Source organism: Hibiscus syriacus, unplaced genomic scaffold (genome assembly GCF_006381635.1).
Source record: "Hibiscus syriacus cultivar Baekdansim isolate YM2019G1 unplaced genomic scaffold, ASM638163v2 tig00005974_pilon, whole genome shotgun sequence".
In the NCBI taxonomy this organism is placed as follows: Eukaryota; Viridiplantae; Streptophyta; class Magnoliopsida; order Malvales; family Malvaceae; genus Hibiscus; species Hibiscus syriacus.
The window spans coordinates 4,407,112-4,429,944 of record NW_024062076.1 but is presented as its reverse complement, the minus strand read 5'-3'; the positions used below and the strand labels follow the sequence as shown (position 1 = coordinate 4,429,944).

Below are 22,833 nucleotides of genomic sequence, written 5' to 3'. Positions count from 1 at the left end.
TCAAGTTTTCACATTTCCGGGTGTTTTTGGATCTTTAAAAATATTTTAAGTTGGATATTTAAGCCAAAACACAAAGAAAATATTTTTGACATAATTCTTCTTTAATAAAATGATTTAAATAATTTTGCAAAAATTTCGTAGCAAATTTGTAATTTCTACAATATAGTAAGGGACCGTTCTTATTTGCTCGCTTCTGAAATATATACGAAGTAGATTGTTATTTTTTTTAGAATGATAAATCAGTTAATTGATGGGGGACAAAAAGATATTAAATACAATATTTTGGTTCAAGTAAGTGTAGATTAACATGTTGGACTAAAATATTCAGTTTTCGACTAAAATGTCCCTTTGAATAATAGAGGAGTAAAAGAGCTTCTAATAGAGTTTAACTATTAGTAACTTGAAATACACATATGAGTATTAAAACTAATAATATTTTGATGATGTAAAAAGTGGGTTTGTAACTAATATTAATTTGATGAATATAAATATGAAATAACACGCAGTTGAAGTTATTGATCGTGTAACCATTAAGAGAACGGCATTGGCAGAGATTGATTATGTCCAATGAAACTGCTTTATGCGAGAATTGCCTTTTAAACCAAAGCTGTTTGTTTCCAGAAGCAGCTTACAAATGAGATGCTGCATGTAACGTCCCACATGGTTGAGGTACGAAGGGATGCAGCGAGAAGCTGCTTATAAAGCCAACGGCCTTGAACATTGGAAAGCATACCTTTCTCGGCCTTTTGGCTAAGATCAAGTGTAGTATCTGTTCTTATCAGTTTAATATCTGATACGTGGGCCAATGGTCCACACGATATTAAATTTATTTTTTGAGGGGGAGGGTCCACCACAGTAGCTTGCTAGCGTCGCCCTAGCGTTGCAGTATTGCTCGGGCCTGGCGCATCCCACCCAATCTAAAGTTTAATGTTTCTACTCCGTTTTTTGATTGCGAAAACCATGCCTCCTTAGTTTTACTAATTTATTGTTTAAACTATGTTCTGGTAGTTTAACTTTTAAATTATTTCCCCTTTAGTTATTGTCATTTTTAAACCATGTAACTTTCTACGCTCAATAGGATTGCCCCCTTAGTTTTAGAATCATTCCATGATACCTTAAAATTGGGGGTTGAATTATCAAATTTATGTGTCACGAGTGTTCCATTACAAATTAAGTTTATAACACCCAATATTCGATCGGGGCAGTCCGACCTTGTTACCAACTGTTACATTAGTCACTGGAGTGACCTTGTACATAATCATTGCTAAAAGTCTCATTCGATTCATCACTACAACCAGTAAATGTTATCGACAACTCATATATAGACACTTTTCGTCCCACCATAACAGCTAGTGTTGCACATGTATTTAAACCTTTCATGTACCATATCATACCACATATAGGTGCATCAAAAATAGTGGACAAAATTCAAAGCAAATGTTTGAAATTTATCGACAAAAGTTCGCGCTGCTAATTGTTCAGAAATGACCGATCATACATCTTCAAAACGTACAAACTTTTAATTAACACAAAGAACATCGACAATAATTACACGAGAACCTAGAATAGGGGATTAACCTACTCCTATGTTTCTAAATAAAAAAGGTTTGTGCAAACCCGCAGCATAACCTACACTTACGGAAACAATGAGCAAATAACAACAACCGCTTCAATGCACGACTGCCTTTCCTTTCCCATTGCTAGAGGAAGCCACCAACGAATCTTGAGCTTCAAGAACACATCAGAAAGCACAAATAACAACAAAATTGGCTGGAAGTTCAACTTAAATCATGCATAAAAAAAGACTCCAAATTTCAATACAAAACACGACGAATCCATTTCGTACCGACGATTTCTTAACTGACACATTTTATACCATCAACGCCAACACCTAAAAGCGCTATTAATATTATCAAGAATTTCTAATCTCAACCCTAAATCACCATATTAAACATATAAAGTTTCTTAATTCTATCGAGACCTAATTTTCATAATTTCAAGAACAAAACCGCAATATGATACAAAAATCGGTATGAAATCCTTTATACCTGTAGCCCACATATTTTACACTTAAACGAAAACAATGTAGTTAAAATTCAACGTTAGTTATGATTTCGTTGAACTAAATGAAATACAATATATTATTCTTAATTATTAAAATAAGATATATAAAACAAATATATTTTGTAATTAAAACAAAATTAAAAAAAAAAAGAATTTAACTATATAATCACAAAAAGGAATAACGCTTTTGGAGCGTCAATTTTGGTCCTCGTTTCAAAATATTCCTTAACTTTAAATCCAAATTCAAAATATTTTAATCCTCTTGAATTTTCCTTTCTAAACTGTTTTTCTGAATTAATATTGAAAACACGTTTCCCCCCCCCAGAAATCGATATGCTATTCGATAACTATCTTTAAGTATCGATAAGTACCAAGCCAAAAACAAAGATGTTTTGTAACATCCAAAAATCGGGGCTAGTGACTAAAATTGAAATTTTGAAACTTTGAGGTTTGATTTTGAAAGATTGAAAAGTTTAGGGACTAAATTGGTAATATTTTGTGAAGGATTGTTTAGTAAATATTTAACGAAGTAATGGTAAATTGGTTCTTTCAAAGGAAGATTTCTTATTATTCCTTTATAAAGGAGACAACCACGTGTAAATGGGAAGGGAAAGTTTGGAGAATGGAGCTTCTACTTCTTCTTCTCCTTCCCGTGAGCCCAATTAAAAGGTTAGTTTCTTGTAAGTTGATTATTCCTTAATTTTATGATGGGGTTTGATTCTTGGAGGATTAAGAAAGCTTAGGAAATGCTTATGGTGACTTAAAACCTAAAGATGAATAAATTATGTAAGATTGAATATTAAGAGTTTTTAAGGGATTTATTGAGAAAGAGTTGATAAATAAGTTTTGATGTTAAAATTAACTTGTCATCAGTTGAATTAAGAAGTATGAAGTGTTAGAATTGAAATTAGAACATGTTAGAAATTTGGTAGGATTCATAAATTCAAGATATAGGAGGAGATTTCGAAGATAAAAAAGTGTTAAATGCATAGAAATTGGTTTAAGTATGTGTACTTGGGTTAAGTGTTTTAAAGGGGTTAAGACATGGAGGATTTGAGTTGATATAGGTAAATTTTTCGGCTTAAAAAGGGAAATCTGAAGCAGTACCGATACTTCAAGAGAAAAGAGAGATATTTGGTATAGGGGTATCGATACTGGTCTAACAGTATCGATACTGGTCTAACAGTATCGATACCATAGGTCTGAAATTGGTAAAGATATTCAAAGGGTATCGATATCTGGGAAGGTAGTACCGATACCATAAGGAAGGTATCGATACCAGAAAACATCGAATGCTAAATGAGTATCGATACCAGAAAACATCGAATTTTTAGATAAGATTCAAAAATTTTGGGCGAAAAATATTTCCAATTCCTCTAAAAATTATGGACCAAAAGTTTTGAATTCTGGATCAAATATTTTCAAAGCTCCGCCCTTATTTTTTTTTTTTTTACAATTTAGAATAGAAATCGCAACTTGATCAATTGATCTTCAATTTAGTTTCTACTTTTTAAATTCATAATTTTGTAGAAAGTAATTTAAACATAGGTTTATTCAATAAAAATTAATATCTAACACATCAGTGACATCTACTAAAAAACTAAACACGAAAATCACAACAAAGACGGAAATTCTTACCTATATTGCCAAATCAACAACACCACTTGAAGGCATCAATTACGATGCTCAAAATGAGTTTGTATGCAAAACCGGATTCGAAGAAGTAATGTGGTTAAAACAATTTAGAAGGTAGTTATTAAAATCGATTAAAGTCAAAGGAATTTGCAAGAAGAGTTCACGGCAAAATGGTTGAAAATGAAGGGAAAATTGATATTGGGAAAATACATATATGGATTTAACAATTTTGATCATTTTACAATTTAGTCACTAAAATTGAATTTTAATTTAAAAATCAAGTTGGTACTTTCTTCAAAATCAATTTACACTTTAAAAATCATATTTTTAATTTTAAAAATATTTATTACGATTCGAATAAAATTATCTAATAATATTTCAAAAAATTTCATTCTACACAAATTGTGAAATTAAACATGATTCTACCGACCTGGATTTTAGGAAGTTACATTCCAGCCATTTCAGGCATTCAATTTGCGCATTAAATACTAACTTGCGACCATTGCTTCGTAACTCTTCTTGTAATATTGAAATTCCTAAAACATGTTTAAAAATATAAATCGTTGGAGGCACAGAGTATCGATATTGGCACATGTGTTTTGGAAACTCACACACGGGCATTGAAACTCTTGAATGTTGGGAAAGCCTCTCTTTATGTTTTTGAGCTACTATGTGGTCCTTTTTATATACTCTAAGTGATTTATAGTCGTTTCGAGAAGTTGGAGGTAGCTTCTAGCTATTTTAAGCATGAAATTCGTGGTTTAAATACTCAATTGCAACCATAGTTTTGAAACTCTTCTTGGAGAATCGAAACTCCTAAAACATGTTTAAAAATACCAATCGTTGGAGGCCTAGAGTATAGATACTAGAACGTGAGCTTTGGAATCTCACATACGGGTATCAAAATCCAACATTGATTTTGGAAACTCTTAAGCACTATGTAATGGAAGTTCTAAAACTAGTACAAGAGTTTGGAAACACTTAGGAGAAGTTTTAAAACTTCACACTTAGTTTTGAAATCTAAGGCTCAAGTTTTCACATTTTAGGGTGTTTTTGGATCTTTAAAAATATTTTAAGTTGGATATTTAAGCTAAAACACAAAGAAAATATTTTCGACATAATTCTTCTTTAATAAAATGAATTAAATAATTTTGCAAAAATTTCGTAGCAAATTTGCAATTTCTACAATATAGTAAGGGGTCGTTCTTATTTGCTCGCTTCTGAAATATATACGAAGTAGATTGTTATTTTTTTTAGAATGATAAATCAGTTAATTAATGGGGGACAAAAAGATATTAAATAAAATATTTTGGTTCAAGTAAGTGTAGATTAACATGTTGGACTAAAATATTCAGTTTTCGACTAAAATGTCCCTTTGAATAATAGAGGAGTAAAAGAGCTTCTAATAGAGTTTAACTATTAGTAACTTGAAATACACATATGAGTATTAAAACTAATAATATTTTGATGATGTAAAAAGTGGGTTTGTAACTAATATTAATTTGATGAATATAAATATGAAATAACACGCAGTTGAAGTTATTGATCGTGTAACCATGAAGAGAACGGCATTGGCAGAGATTGATTATGTCCAATGAAACTGCTTTATGCGAGAATTGCCTTTTAAACCAAAGCTGTTTGTTTCCAGAAGCAGCTTACAAATGAGATGCTGCATGTAACGTCCCACATGCTTGAGGTACGAAGGGATGCAGCGAGAAGCTGCTTATAAAGCCAACGGCCTTGAACATTGGAAAGCATACCTTTCTCGGCCTTTTGGCTAAGATCAAGTGTAGTATCTGTTCTTATCAGTTTAATATCTGATACGTGGGCCAATGGTCCACACGATATTAAATTTATTTTTTGAGGAGGAGGGTCCACCACAGTAGCTTGCTACTGGGACTCTCGAGCGTCGCCCTAGCGTTGCAGTATTGCTCGGGCCTGGCGCATCCCACCCAATCTAAAGTTTAATGTTTCTACTCCGTTTTTTGATTGCGAAAACCATGCCTCCTTAGTTTTACTAATTTATTGTTTAAACTATGTTCTGGTAGTTTAACTTTTAAATTATTTCCCCTTTAGTTATTGTCATTTTTAAACCATGTAACTCATATATAGTCACTGGAGTGACCTTTCATGTACCATATCATACCACATATAGGTGCATCAAAAATAGTGGACAAAATTCAAAGCAAATGTTTGAAATTTATCGACAAAAGTTCGAGCTAATTGTTCAGAAATGACCGATCATACATCTTCAAAACGTACAAACTTTTAATTAACACAAAGAACATCGACAATAATTACACGAGAACCTAGAATAGGGGATTAACCTACTCCTATGTTTCTAAATAAAAAAGGTTTGTGCAAACCCGTAGCATAATCTACACTTACGGAAACAATGAGCAACTAATAACAACCTCTTCAATGCACGACCGCCTTTCCCATTGCTAGAGGAAGCCACCAACGAATCTTGAGCTTCAAGAACACATCAGAATGCACAAATAAAAACAAAATTGGCTGGAAGTTCAACTTAAATCATGCATAAAAAAAGACTCCAAATTTCACTACAAAACACGACGAATCCATTTCGTACCGACGATTTCTTAACTGACACATTTTATACCATCAACGCCAACACCTAAAAGCGCTATTAATATTATCAAGAATTTCTAATCTCAACCCTAAATCACCATATTAAACATATAAAGTTTCTTAATTCTATCGAGACCTAATTTTCATAATTTCAAGAACAAAACCGCAATATGATACAAAAATCGGTATGAAATCCTTTATACCAGTAGCCCAGATATTTTACACTTAAACGAAAACAATGTAGTTAAAATTCAACGTTAGTTATGATTTCGTTGATCTAAATGAAATACAATATATTATTCTTAATTATTAAAATAAGATATATAAAACAACTATATTTTGTAATTAAAACAAAGTTTTTAAAAAAAGAATTTAACTATATAATCACAAAAAGGAATAACGCTTTTGGAGCGTCAATTTTGGTCCTCGTTTCAAAATATTCCTTAACTTTAAATCCAAATTCAAAATTCAAAATATTCTTGTAACGCCCCAAACACCTGGTTAGTGACTAAAGTGTAAGATTTTAAAATTTCATGATTTATTTTGATTAATTGAATAGTTCAAGGACTGATTCTAGAATTTTGTGTATAGGACTTTAATCAAAGATGAAAGATTTGAAAGGGCATTACAGTCTTTTTAAAAGAAAGGAATTTTATATTTCTTTTAAAGGAAATAAAGCATTTGGAGAAAAGAAAGAAATCTAAAATTCTCTTTCTTCATCTTTTGTAAGGGTGAATAAACATTTGGTTTAATTTCAATAAAGGATGCATTTTTTCCTATGTTCATGGCAAACAAATTTTCTTTCATTTCTCTTTGAATTCATTGCCTATTTTCTTCTTTCCAAGCGCTTCATTTCCATTTTCTTTCAAAATTAATTCTTTGACTGTTTTGTGTAGGATATTTTCTCTCACACACACATATCTTCTTTGTTACTTCAGGACCCTAGATAATGATAATTTAGGCACTGATGATCTTAATCCAAAAGTGGATTTTGAATCGGCCATTTGCCTTGTGGAATTTGATGAGTCCGACACTGAAGAGGAGTGTAACTTGCCTACCGAATTGTTGAGAATGTTAGAAAGAGAAGAGAAGCAAATACTACCACATGAGGAGACGATCGAAATCTTGAATCTGGGCACTGAAGATGACAAAAAGGAGGTTAAAATCGGTACAACTCTCTCGGCTGAAGTAAGATAAAACATGATAGTCTTACTTCAGGAGTATAGAGATGTGTTCACCTGGTCATATCAAGACATGCCGGGACTAGACACAGATATGGTAGTTCATAAACTGCCAATTAAGCCAGAGTGCAAACATGTGCAACAGAAACTGAGAAGGATGCAACTAGAAATGCTCCTTAAGATCAAAGAAGAAGTCCAGAAGCAATTTGATGCCGGTTTTCTTCAAGTGGCTAAGTATCCATAGTGGGTGGCCAATATAGTGCCAGTTCCGAAGAAAGACGGGAAGGTTCGTATGTGCGTCGATTACTAGGACCTTAACAAGGCGATCCCTAAAGACAATTTTCCTCTGCCTCACATTGACACGTTGGTAGACAATACAGCCGTGAATGCTTTCTTTTCATTCATGGATGGATTTTTGGGATATAATCAGATCAAGATGCATACCGAAAACATGGAGAAGACCACGTTCGTCATGATGTGGGGAACTTTCTGCTACAAAGTAATGCCCTTCGGATTGAAGAATGTCGGGGTAACATATCAGAGAGCTATGGTGACCCTGCTCCATAACATGATGCACAAAGAGATCGGAGTTTATATCGATGGCATGACTATCAAGACACAAACCGAGAATGAACATGTCGATAACTTGAGAAAGCTCTTCCAGAGATTGAGAAAGTTCCAGCTACGATTGAACCCTAGCAAGTGTACCTTTGGGGTAATATCCGGAAAACTATTAGGCTTCGTGGTCAGTAGAAAAGATATCGAAGTCGATCCCGATAAAGTTAAGGCTATTCAAAGTCTACCTCCACCACGAACACAAAAAGAGGTCAGAGGTTTTCTTGGTAGATTGAACCTCGTATCATGGTTCATATCTCAGTTAACCGAAAAGTGTGACCCAATCTTTCATCTTCTCCGAAAGAACAACGATAGAGCGTGGGATGAAAAATATCAGATTGTATTCTAGAAAGTAAAGGAGTATTTGTCTCACTCTCCTGTCCTGATGTCCCTTATCCAAGGCAAACCTCTATTCTTGTATCTCTCCATATTCGAGAACTCTATGGGGTGTGTCCTAGGTCAATATGATGAATCCGAGAAGAAGGAAAGAGCCATCTACTATTTAAGTAAGAAGTTCACCGATTGCGAGGTCAGATATCCTCCTATCGAGAAGGTTTGTTGTGCTTTGATCTGAGCCACAAAAAGACTCCGACAATACATGTTGTACCACACTACTTGGATGATTTCCAAGTTAGATCCCCTGAAGTACATGATGGGTGTACCTGCTCTATCTGGAAGGTTAGCCCGATGGCAGATGCTCTTGTCTAAGTTTGACATCGAGTACGTGAGCCAAAAAGCAATCAAAGGAAGTGCCATATCGGAGTTCTTGGCTAGTAGAACCAATGAGAATTACGAGCCATTAGACTTTGATTTTCCAGATGAGGACCTGATGGCTATATCCTTAGAAGAAGCAAGCACTTCAATAGACAGTTCCTGGAGAATGCATTTCGATGGTGCATCAAATGTATTTGTACATGGCGTCGGGGCAATTCTGATCTCTCCATAAGGGAATCACTACCCATTTACCAACAGACTGAACTTCGATTGCACCAATAACATGGCAGAGTATGAAGCCTGTGTATTGGGAATCCGAGCTGCACTGGGGCAAAGCATAAAGACCTTGCGGATATACGGAGATTCAACGTTAGTAATCTATCAGCTTCGCGGAGAATGGGAAACCAAGGATACAAAGCTGATGGAATACCGGAAGCTAATACTGGATCTTCTTGAAGAATTCGATGAAGTCACCTTCCACTACGTGCCAAGAGAAGAAAATCAAATGGCTAACGCTTTAGCTATCTTGGCAGCCACATTCAAGGTTGGCGGGAAGTCTGAAATGATGCCAATTAACATGCAGTCGTATGAGTACCCGGCTCATTGTTACCAAATTGAAGAAGTGAAAGATACTAAGCCTTGGAACTACGATATTCTACAGTATATCAAGCATCGGAGTTATCCAGAAGAAGCCACCGAAATTGATAAGAGAACCCTTAGAAGGAAGGCAGATGGATACGTCCTTGAGGGAGAGGTTTTATTCAAGAAAAGCCATAATCAAGTCCTATTGAGGTGCGTCGATGCTGAAGAGGCAAAAATGATAGTGAAAGAAGTACATGATGGAGTTTGTGGAGCACATGCAACTGGACATATGATGTCAAGACAAATAATGAGATGCATATATTTTTGGTCCACACTCGAAAGTGATTGCATCAACTATGCTAGAAGATTTCATAAATGTCCGATTTACGGAGATAAAATCAATATTCCACCTCATCCACTCCATGTAATGAAGTCACCCTGGCCTTTCTCTGTGTGGGGCATGTATGTTATCGGACAAATCCATCCAAAGTATTCGAATGGTCATCGTTTCATCCTCCTGGCAATTGATTACTTCACGAAATGGGTAGAGGCGGCATCATATGCCAGTGTCACTCAGTCTACTATTTGCAAGTTTCTGAAAAAAGAGATTATATGTCGGTATGGTCTACCTGAAAGGATCATTACCGATAATGCTACAAACTTGAACAACAAGATGATGAATGTTGCTTGTGAGCAGTTCAACATAAAACATCACAATTTTACTGCTTACAGACCAAAGATGAATGGAGCAGTAGAAGCAGCAATCAAAAACATTAAGAAGATAGTGGAGAAAACGACTGAAACTTACAAAGATTGGAATGAGAAGTTACCTTTTGCTTTGTTCTATTATCGAACCTCAGTACAAACCTTGACTGGGGTAACTCCATTTTCAATAGCTTACGGAATGGAAGGAGTGCTACCCATTGAAGTAGAGATTTCGTCACTCCGGGTCTTGACAGAGGTCAAACTGGATGATGCAGAATGGGTACAATCCAGATATGATCAGCTTAACCTGATAGATGAAAAGAGACTGAAAACCATTCATCATGGTCAAATCTATCAGAAATGAATGATTCGAGCACATGGTAAAAAGGTGCGCCCGAGAATATTCTGCGAAGGAGATCTGGTACTAAAAAGAATTTGGCCAGTCCAGAAAGATTTTCGAGGAAAATAGACACCAAATTGGGAAGGACCTTATGTCGTGAAAAAGGCCTTCTCGGAGAAGCCCTTGTCCTGACTGAAATGGATGAACCTGAACTGCCACATCCCATCAACTTGGATGCAGTCAAAAAGTACTTCGCTTAGGATGAAAACCCGAGAGGGAGTCCTAAGTTGAAAAAAGGAAAAAGGAAAAAGGAAAAAAACAAAAAAGAGAAAAAATTTTAGGGTGAAAACCTGAAAGGGTGCCCTAAATTGTAAAAAAGAAAAAGAAAAAGAGGAAAAAAGAGAAAAAGAACAAGAGAAAAAAGAAAAGAAAAATAAGGTGGGTTCAAGATGAAAACCCACAAAGGGCGTCTTGCAACTAAGGATGGGTCCAAGTTAAAAACTCGAAAGGGCGATTTGGATATCAGTTCAAGAAATCCAGACAGTGGAAGTATCCCAGCATCTGAATCTCCTACAAACTCAAAGAGTCGGAGAAAGGTTGCGCTCTCCAGAACGTTGTCACATTTTCAAAGATCCCTTGGCAAAAGTTGTGTTCAAAGTCACCTGACGGCTTTTCAGCTCAGAAGTGCCCACATTATCAAGATCTCATACTTCATCATGTATTCATTTTCCAAAATATTTGTCATGTATTATTTGTTTTTTTTCTTCCTTATGAGTAAAGATAATCTTTTTCTCTAAATCAATTCTTTTTGAGCATCTTGAATTGAACTTAAACTCAATGATTTATCTACTTATGCAAAAGATAATCGTATATTACTGTACAAAGATTCATTGAAATGTACAGGTACCCGGAAGCCGATCAAGGCTCATGCACATTCTTGAGATGGTCGAGAAGCATTTACCAGATCAAGAAACCAATAGAATATGCACATCAGATTTGAACATTTGATCAGTGATCAAAACTTCAAGATTTCAAAATCAAGAGTCAACAACGACAGGCCACCGGAGATCAAGATTTCTTTCCAGAACACAAAATAACATATGTTTCATATGCATTTTAAGCATACCTAAGAGCATTGCATCCATAACATCGCATATATATATCTTTCCAGGTTTTATCTAGAGCCAATTTCGACTTCGCAATGAAGGATATTGAACTTTAAACAACACGATTTGTTCGAGAGTAGATTTCAACTTCATGACGAAGGATATCTAACTCGAAGCCAAACTTCACAATAAAGGGGTAATCCACGGTTTCAACTTCATCGCGAAGGGAATCATGTCCACCCGCAACATACAATACTTGGATTTCAACTTCACGACGAAGGATATTCAAGTCAAGGCTCAACTTCACGAAGAAGGGGCTACCCGCGATTTCAACTCCACGACGGAGGATATTGTGCCATTTGAGGCTCAACTTTACGAAGAAGGGGCTTCCCAATTTCAGAACCAATTTCAACTTCACAACGAAGCATATTGGACCCAAGACAACACAAGCTCAACTTCACAACGAAGGGGCGGCTGATTGTTAACAAAATTTCATTCAGAGTCAATTTCAACTTCACAACGAAGGATATTAGAATCGATACAGCACAAGCTCAACTTCAGCGAAGGGGCGACTGACTGTCAACAAACAATTTCCCAATTTCAGAACCAATTTCAACTTCACAACGAAGGATATTGGACCCAAGACAACACAAGCTCAACTTTACAACGAAGGGGCGGCTGATTGTCAACAAAATTTCATTCAGAGTCAATTTCAACTTCACAACGAAGGATATTAGACTCGAGACAGCACAAGCTCAACTTCACAGTGAAAGGGCGGCTGACTGTCAACAAACAATTTCTCAGTTCCAAAACCAATTTCAACTTCACAGTGGAGGATATTGGACTCGGAACAATACTTGGATTTCAACTTCACGAAGAAGGATATCCAATCCCATGCTCAACTTCATGAAGAAGGGGCCACCTGCGATTTCAACTTCACGACGAAGGGAATCGTGCGCACAAGTAGCATCCATCTCTAGATTAGATTTCAACTTCACGATGAAGGATATCCAACTCAAAGAAGGAGTGTCTGTCAATAAACTTTCCAGTTTCAGAGTCAATTTCAACTTCACAGCGAATGATATTGGCCTCGGAACAACGCAACTTACCTTGGATTTCAACTTCACGACGAAGGATATCCAATTCCCAGGCTCAACTTCATGACGAATGGGCCATTCCAACTTCACAATTAAGGGTATCGTACCCCAGTAGACTGACCCAAATTCACGATGAAAGAGTTATCTGCTACACAGCAACCAAAAAGTCTTCAGGACAAGTTTCACCTTCACGACGAAGTATCTTGAGCCAGGAGCTACTGGCCAAATCTTTGAGTTCGATTTCAACTTCACGACGATGGATTTCGTGCTAAGAATTTTCTAGTTTCGACTCGACCTCACGACGAGGGAGTCATTTCATATTTTAGTTCATATTGACAAAACTAGTCTTAACATCGGATTTCAACTCTACGATAGAGGACATTCGATATAGACGAAATTTGTGTCTTTTGATCTTTTCTCTATTCTCGTTACACGATAATGAGCAAAGAGGGGAAGCTGAAGACACTCAATTCTGTCTTTTATTAATATTATTATATTATATAATCATATAGTATAATTATACATATATATATATAATATTATTAATTTTATTCTTTACAATTGTGCATACCCGATATATCAAATAAAATATCTCGTTGTACTTGGCCCAGCAAGACCCAAATCCCACGTGAGTAGCAAGTTACCAGAACCCTAGCTCCACGCCTCGTTACAGCCGCACGTCTCGCCCAACAACCCGTATCATCCGGCGCAGAGATCTCGGTCATCACCAACACATCAACAAACAAACTAGCATTAGAATCCTAGTTCAAATACGATACTAAAAATAGGATTTTTTTTCGTATTATAAATAACACATGTAATCATCAACTTGTAACTACAGATTTTCATACAAAATACAAGCACAAATTTCACAAAGACTACGAGCAATATTGGGTTGAAATCGAAGCATTTTTCATCAATATTTTTGAAAGCAACAGAAGGTAAAGTTTGTACATTTTTTGTTTTGTGGCTTGCATGTGTTCTCCTCTTCGTTTTTGACTCAAAAAGCAAAGTAATGAACCGATGAGCATGGGGAAAAACCGAGTTTTCTTTTTTAGATCAACTCAGCCCCGAGGTTCGTTTTCAAAAACAATTTTGATTTTCTTAAAAAAGAGAAGGAAAGGATTCGGAAAAGCAAAAAAAATATATATCGCCGGCGAAGCGGCCGATGACTGGATTATGGAAATAGGCAGCCTGTGTTCATCCACTGGGATGTACAGGCGAGACAAAAGATGAAATGGGAGAGAGCCTTTGGTTTCAAATGAGGCTGAAATGAATTTTAAAACGTTTTGTTGGCTTAAATATTGAACCCATCAGGAGGTCCGCGCGTGACCCGACCCATCATGAGGGGATCCACGTGTTTCTGTTGTTATAAAGGGTAAATTGTGCTTTTAACCCTCCGATTTTGAAAATTTCAACTTTAACCCCCAAATCCAGTTTTTAAACCCAATTTTTTTAATTCGACCTTCAATCGTTGTTTTCTTTCGATTTAGTCCCGTTACTATTATTTTTCCTTTTTATTAATTTTATTATAACCGTTTTTTTACTATTATTACTTTATATATAAATGTATTTCTTATTTTTTTCCTTATTTCATGACTTTTTTATTTTTTATTTTTGTTTACAAATTATCATATATATTTATATATATATAAACGTTTCATCCCTTAGTTTTATTAGTTTTTTTATAAATATTTTAATTATATATATGTACATACAATTTCTATTGTTTTCTTTAACATTATATGTGTACGTATTTTATCATTTTTATTTTGTTTTGCATTAAAAACTATCGTATTATTATTATAGATATATGTACTATTATTTTCTTTTACATTTATTTCTATTTTCTCTACTTCTTTTTTAATTCATTCTTGTTTTCATCTATTTGTTTACTATACGTATATCATTATTATTATTTTCTTTATGTTGTTCATTTCCTTTATGTTTGTCCTTGTTTTATTTTATTTCCATCTATTCTATTGTAGGTATTCTATTTACTTTATTTTATCCTAACCCAATTATTCAAGTCGAAGCCTAATTTCGGGCCAAACCAAAAGACGGTTTCGACAATCACAAAAAGGAATAATGCTTTTGGAGCGTCAATTTTGGTCCTCGTTTCAAAATATTCATTAACTTTAAATTCAAATTCAAAATATTTTAATCCTCTTGAATTTTCCTTTCTAAACTATTTTTCTGAATTAATATTGAAAACACGTTTCCCCCCTAGAAATCGATATGCTATTCGATAACTATCTTTAAGTATCGATAAGTACCAAGCCAAAAACAAAGATGTTTTGTAACATCCCAAAATCGGGGATAGTGACTAAAATGGAAGTTTTGGAACTTTGAGGTTTGATTTTGAAAGATTGAAAAGTTTTGGGACTAAATTGGTAATATTTTGTGAAGGATTGTTTAGTAAATATTTAACGACGTAAGGGTAAATTGGTTCTTTAAAAGGAATATTTTTTGGTATTCCTTTATAAAGGAGACAACCACGTGTAAATGGGAAGGGAAAGTCTGGAGAATGGAGCTTTTTCTTCTTCTTCTCTTTCCCGTGAGCCCAATTAAAAGGTGAGTTTCTTGTAAGTTGATTATTCCTTAATTTTATGATGGGGTTTGATTCTTGTATATCAAGCATCGGAGTTATCCAGAAGAAGCCACCGAAATTGATAAGAGAACCCTTAGAAGGAAGGCAGATGGATACGTCCTTGAGGGAGAGGTTTTATACAAGAAAAGCCATAATCAAGTCCTATTGAGGTGCGTCGATGCTGAAGAGGCAAAAATGATAGTGAAAGAAGTACATGATGGAGTTTGTGGAGCACATGCAAATGGACATATGATGTCAAGACAAATAATGAGATGCATATATTTTTGGTCCACACTCGAAAGTGATTGCATCAACTATGCTAGAAGATTTCATAAATGTCCGATTTACGGAGATAAAATCAATATTCCACCTCATCCACTCCATGTAATGACGTCACCCTGGCATTTCTCTGTGTGGGGCATGGATGTTATCGGACAAATCCATCCAAAGGCTTCGAATGGTCATCGTTTCATCCTCCTGGCAATTGATTACTTCACGAAATGGGTAGAGGCGGCATCATATGCCAGTGTCACTCAGTCTACTATTTGCAAGTTTCTGAAAAAAGAGATTATATGTCGGTATGGTCTACCTGAAAGGATCATTACCGATAATGCTACAAACTTGAACAACAAGATGATGAATGTTGCTTGTGAGCAATTCAACATAAAACATCACAATTTTACTGCTTACAGACCAAAGATGAATGGAGCAGTTGAAGCAGCAATCAAAAACATTAAGAAGATAGTGGAGAAAACGACTGAAACTTACAAAGACTGGCATGAGAAGTTGCCTTTTGCTTTGTTCTATTATCAAACTTCAGTACAAACCTTGACTGGGGTAACTCAATTTTCAATAGCTTACGGAATGGAAGGAGTGCTACCCATTAAAGTAGAGATTTCGTCACTCCGGGTCTTGACAGAGGTCAAACTGGATGATGCAGAATGGGTACAATCCAGATATGATCAGCTTAACCTGATAGATGAAAAGAGACTGAAAACCATTCATCATGGTCAAATCTATCAGAAACGAATGATCCGAGCACATGGTAAAAAGGTGCGCCCGAGAATATTCCGCGAAGGAGATTTGGTACTAAAAAGAATTTGGCCAGTCCAGAAAGATTTTCGAGGAAAATGGACACCAAATTGGGAAGGACCTTATGTCGTGAAAAAGGCCTTCTCGGAGAAGCCCTTGTCTTGACTGAAATGGATGAACCTGAACTGCCACATCCCATCAACTTGGATGCAGTCAAAAAGTACTTCGCTTAGGATGAAAACCCGAGAGGGCGTCCTAAGTTGAAAAAAGGAAAAAGGAAAAAGGAAAAAAACAAAAAAGAGAAAAACTTTTAGGGTGAAAACCTGAAAGGGTTGCCCAAAATTGTAAAAAAGAAAAAGAAAAAGAGGAAAAAAGAGAAAAAGAACAAGAGAAAAAAGAAAAGAAAAATAAGGTGGGTTCAAGATGAAAACCCACAAAGGGCGTCTTGCAACCAAGGATGGGTCCAAGTTAAAAACTCGAAAGGGCGATTTGGATATCAGTTCAAGAAATCCAGACAGTGGAAGTATCCCGACATCTGAATCTCCTACAAACTCAAAGAGTCGGAGAAAGGTTGCGCTCTCCAGAACGTTGTCACATTTTCAAAGATCCCTTGGCAAAAGTTGTGTTCAAAGTCACCTGACGGCTTTTCAGCTCAGAAGTGCCCACATTATCAAGATCTCATACTTCATCATGTATTCATTTTCCAAAATATTTGTCATGTATTATTTGTTCTTTTTCTTCCTTATGAGTAAAGATAATCTTTTTCTCTAAATCAATTCTTTTTGAGCATCTTGAATTGAACTTAAACTCAATGATTTATCTACTTATGCAAAAGATAATCGTATATTACTGTATAAAGATTCATTGAAAAGTACAGGTACCCGGAAGCCGATCAAGGCTCATGCACATTCTTGAGATGGTCAAGAAGCATTTACCAGATCAAGAAACCAATAGAATATGCACATCAGATTTGAACATTTGATCAGTGATCAAAACTTCAAGATTTCAAAATCAAGAGTCAACAACGACAGGCCACCGGAGATCAAGATTTCTTTCCAGAACACAGAATAACATATGTTTCATATGCATTTTAAGCATACCTAAGAGAATTGCATCCATAACATCGCATATATATATATCTTTCCAGGTTTTATATAGAGCCAATTTCGACTTCGCAATGAAGGATATTGGACTTTAAACAACACGATTTGTTCGAGAGTAGATTTCAACTTCACGACGAAGGATATCTAACTCGAAGCCAAACTTCACAATAAAGGGGTCATCAACGGTTTCAACTTCATGGCGAAGGGAATCATGTCCACCCGCAACATACAATACTTGGATTTCAACTTCACGACGAAGGATATTCAAGTTAAGGCTCAACTTCATGACGAAGGGGCCACCCGTGATTTCAACTCCACGACGGAGGATATTATGCCATTTGAGGCTCAACTTCACGAAGAAGGGGCTTCCCAATTTCAGAACCAATTTCAACTTCACAATGAAGCATATTGGACCCAAGACAACACAAGCTCAACTTCACAACGAAGGGGCGGCTGATTGTTAACAAAATTTCAATCAGAGGCAATTTCAACTTCACAACGAAGGATATTAGACTCGATACAGCACAAGCTCAACTTCAGCGAAGGGACGACTGACTGTCAACAAACAATTTCCCAATTTCAGAACCAATTTCAACTTCACAACGAAGGATATTGGACCCAAGACAACACAAGCTCAACTTTACAACGAAGGGGCGGCTGATTGTCAACAAAATTTCATTCAGAGTCAATTTCAACTTCACAACGAAGGATATTAGACTCGAGACAGCACAAGCTCAACTTCACAGTGAAAGGGCGGCTGACTGTCAACAAACAATTTCTCAGTTCCAAAACCAATTTCAACTTCACAGTGGAGGATATTGGACTCGGAACAATACTTGGATTTCAACTTCACGAAGAAGGATATCCAATCCCAGGCTCAACTTCATGACGAAGGGGCCACCTGCGATTTCAACTTCACGACGAAGGGAATCGTGCGCACAAGTAGTATCCATCTCTAGATTAGATTTAAAATTCACGATGAAGGATATCCAACTCAAAGAAGGAGTGTCTGTCAATAAACTTTCCAGTTTCAGAGTCAATTTCAACTTCACAGCGAATGATATTGGCCTCAGAACAGCGCAACTTACCTTGGATTTCAACTTCACGACGAAGGATATCCAATTCCCAGGCTCAACTTCACGACGAAGGGGCCATTCCAACTTCACAATTAAGGGCATCGTACCCCAGTAGACTGACCCAAATTCACGATGAAAGAGTTATCTGCTACACAACAACCAAAAAGTCTTCAGGACAAGTTTCACCTTCACGACGAAGTATCTTGAGCCAGGACCTACTGGCCAAAGCTTTGAGTTCGATTTCAACTTCACGACCATGGATTTCGTGCTAAGAATTTTCTAGTTTTGACTCGACCTCACGACGAGGGAGTCATTTCATATTTTAGTTCATATCGACAAAACTAGTCTTAACATCGAATTTCAACTCTACGATAGATGACATTCGATATAGACGAAATTTGTGTCTTTTGATCTTTTCTCTATTCTCGTTACACGATAATGAGCAAAGAGGGGAAGCTGAAGACACTCAATTCTGTCTTTTATTAATATTATTACATTATATAATCATATAGTATAATTATACATATATATATATAATATTATTAATTTTATTCTTTACAATTGTGCATGCCCGATATATCAAATAAAATATCTCGTTGTACTTGGCCCAGCAAGACCCAAATCCCACGTGAGTAGCAAGTTACCAGAACCCTAGCTCCACGCCTCGTTACAGCGCCATTTTCCCCCATTTGAAGTTCCCACAGCCGCACGTCTCGCCCAATAACCCGTATCATCCGGCGCAGAGATCTCGGTCATCACCAACACATCAACAAACAAACTAGCATTAGAATCCTAGTTCAAATACGATACTAAAAATAGTATTTTTTTCGTATTATAAATAACAAATGTAATCATCAACTTGTAACTACGGATTTTCATACAAAATACAAGCACAAATTTCACAAAGACTACGAGCAATATTGGGTTGAAATCGAAGCATTTTTCTTCAATATTTTTGAAAGCAACAGAAGGTAAAGTTTGTACCTTTTTCGTTTTGTGGCTTGCATGTGTTCTCCTCTTCGTTTTTGACTCAAAAAGCAAAGTAATGAACCGATGAGCATGGGGAAAAACCGAGTTTTCTTTTTTAGATCAACTCAGCCCCGAGGTTCGTTTTCAAAAACAATTTTGATTTTCTTAAAAAAGAGAAGGAAAGGATTCGGAAAAGCAAAAAAAATATATATCACCGGCGAAGCGGCCGATGACTGGATTATGGAAATAGGCAGCCTGTGTTCATCCACTGGGATGTACAGGCGAGAGAAAAGATGAAATGGGAGAGAGCCTTTGGTTTCAAATGAGGCTGAAATGAATTTTAAAACGTTTTGTTGGCTTAAATATTGAACCCATCAGGAGGTCCGCGCGTGACCCGACCCATCATGAGGGGATCCACGTGTTTCTGTTGTTATAAAGGGTAAATTGCGCTTTTAACCCTCCGATTTTGAAAATTTCAACTTTAACCCCCAAATCCAGTTTTTAAACCCAATTTTTTTAATTCGACCTTCAATCGTTGTTTTCTTTCGATTTAGTCCCGTTACTATTATTTTTCCTTTTTATTAATTTTATTATAACCGTTTTTTTTACTATTATTATTTTATATATAAATGTATTTCTTATTTTTTTCCTTATTTCATGACTTTTTATTTTTATTTTTGTTTACAAATTATCATATGTATTTTATATATATAAACGTTTCATCCCTTAGTTTTATTAGTTTTTTATAAATATTTTAATTATATATATGTACATACAATTTCTATTGTTTTCTTTAACATTATATGTGTACGTATTTTATCATTTTTATTTTGTTTTGCATTAAAAACTATCGTATTATTATTATAGATATATGTACTATTATTTTCTTTTACATTTATTTCTATTTTCTCTACTTCTTTTTTAATTCATTCTTGTTTTCATCTATTTGTTTACTATATATATATCTTTATTATTATTTTCTTTATGTTGTTCATTTCCTTTATGTTTGTCCTTGTTTTATTTTATTTCCATCTATTCTATTGTAGGTATTCTATTTACTTTATTTTATCCTAACCCAATTATTCAAGTCGAAGCCTAATTTCGGGCCAAACCAAAAGACGGTTTCGACAATCACAAAAAGGAATAATGCTTTTGGAGCGTCAATTTTGGTCCTCGTTTCAAAATATTCATTAACTTTAAATTCAAATTCAAAATATTTTAATCCTCTTGAATTTTCCTTTCTAAACTATTTTTCTGAATTAATATTGAAAACACGTTTTCCCCCTAGAAATCGATATGCTATTCGATAACTATCTTTAAGTATCGATAAGTACCAAGCCAAAAACAAAGATGTTTTGTAACATCCCAAAATCGGGGATAGTGACTAAAATGGAAGTTTTGGAACTTTGAGGTTTGATTTTGAAAGATTAAAAAGTTTAGGGACTAAATTGGTAATATTTTGTGAATGATTGTTTAGTAAATATTTAACGACGTAAGGGTAAATTGGTTCTTTAAAAGGAATATTTTTTGGTATTCCTTTATAAAGGAGACAACCACGTGTAAATGGGAAGGGAAAGTCTGGAGAATGGAGCTTTTTCTTCTTCTTCTCTTTCCCGTGAGCCCAATTAAAAGGTGAGTTTCTTGTAAGTTGATTATTCCTTAATTTTATGATGGGGTTTAATTCTTGTATATCAAGCATCGGAGTTATCCAGAAGAAGCCACCGAAATTGATAAGAGAACCCTTAGAAGGAAGGCAGATGGATACGTCCTTGAGGGAGAGGTTTTATACAAGAAAAGCCATAATCAAGTCCTATTGAGGTGCGTCGATGCTGAAGAGGCAAAAATGATAGTGAAAGAAGTACATGATGGAGTTTGTGGAGCACATGCAAATGGACATATGATGTCAAGACAAATAATGAGATGCATATATTTTTGGTCCACACTCGAAAGTGATTGCATCAACTATGCTAGAAGATTTCATAAATGTCCGATTTACGGAGATAAAATCAATATTCCACCTCATCCACTCCATGTAATGAAGTCACCCTGGCCTTTCTCTGTGTGGGGCATGGATGTTATCGGACAAATCCATCCAAAGGCTTCGAATGGTCATCGTTTCATCCTCCTGGCAATTGATTACTTCACGAAATGGGTAGAGGCGGCATCATATGCCAGTGTCACTCAGTCTACTATTTGCAAGTTTATGAAAAAAGAGATTATATGTCGGTATGGTCTACCTGAAAGGATCATTACCGATAATGCTACAAACTTGAACAACAAGATGATGAATGTTGCTTGTGAGCAGTTCAACATAAAACATCACAATTTTACTGCTTACAGACCAAAGATGAATGGAGCAGTTGAAGCAGCAATCAAAAACATTAAGAAGATAGTGGAGAAAATGACTGAAACTTACAAAGACTGGCATGAAAAGTTGCCTTTTGCTTTGTTCTATTATCGAACCTCAGTACAAACCTTGACTGGGGTAACTCCATTTTCAATAGCTTACGGAATGGAAGGAGTGCTACCCATTGAAGTAGAGATTTCGTCACTCCGGGTCTTGACAGAGGTCAAACTGGATGATGCATAATGGGTACAATCCAGATATGATCAGCTTAAACTGATAGAAGAAAAGAGACTGAAAACCATTCATCATGGTCAAATCTATCATAAACGAATGATCCGAGCACATTGTAAAAAGGTGCGCCCGAGAATATTGCGCGAAGGAGATCTGGTACTAAAAAGAATTTGGCCAATCCAGAAAGATTTTCTAGGAAAATGGACACCAAATTGGGAAGGACCTTATGTCGTGAAAAAGGCCTTCTCGGAGAAGCCCTTGTCCTGACTGAAATGGATGAACCTGAACTGCCACATCCCATCAACTTGGATGCAGTCAAAAAGTACTTCGCTTAGGATGAAAACCCGAGAGGGCATCCTAAGTTGAAAAAAGGAAAAAAGAAAAAGGAAAAAAACAAAAAAGAGAAAAAATTTTAGGGTGAAAACCTGAAAGGGTGCCCTAAATTGTAAATAGGAAAAAGAAAAAGAGGAAAAAAGAGAAAAAGAACAAGAGAAAAAAGAAAAGAAAAATAAGGTGGGTTCAAGATGAAAACCCACAAAGGGCGTCTTGCAACTAAGGATGGGTCCAAGTTAAAAACTAGAAAGGGCGATTTGGATATCAGTTCAAGAAATCCAGACAGTGGAAGTATCCCGGCATCTGAATCTCCTACAAACTCAAAGAGTCGGAGAAAGGTTGCGCTCTCCAGAACGTTGTCACATTTTCAAAGATCCCTTGGCAAAAGTTGTGTTCAAAGTCACCTGACGGCTTTTCAGCTCAGAAGTGCCCACATTATCAAGATCTCATACTTCATCATGTATTCATTTTCCAAAATATTTGCCATGTATTATTTGTTCTTTTTCTTCCTTATGAGTAAAGAT

The 22,833-nt window shown here is 35.7% G+C and overlaps 1 non-coding gene and 1 pseudogene across 1 annotated transcript; both read left to right on the top strand.

The window, feature by feature from the left end:
* The first annotated feature begins 729 nt into the window (after positions 1–729).
* LOC120200509 lies at positions 730–912 on the top strand (annotated as a pseudogene).
* A 4,543-nt stretch (positions 913–5,455) lies between these two features.
* LOC120200523 lies at positions 5,456–5,651 on the top strand. The gene has a single exon (XR_005523566.1). It is a non-coding gene; the product is annotated as a U2 spliceosomal RNA (small nuclear RNA).
* Positions 5,652–22,833: the final 17,182 nt, after the last annotated feature.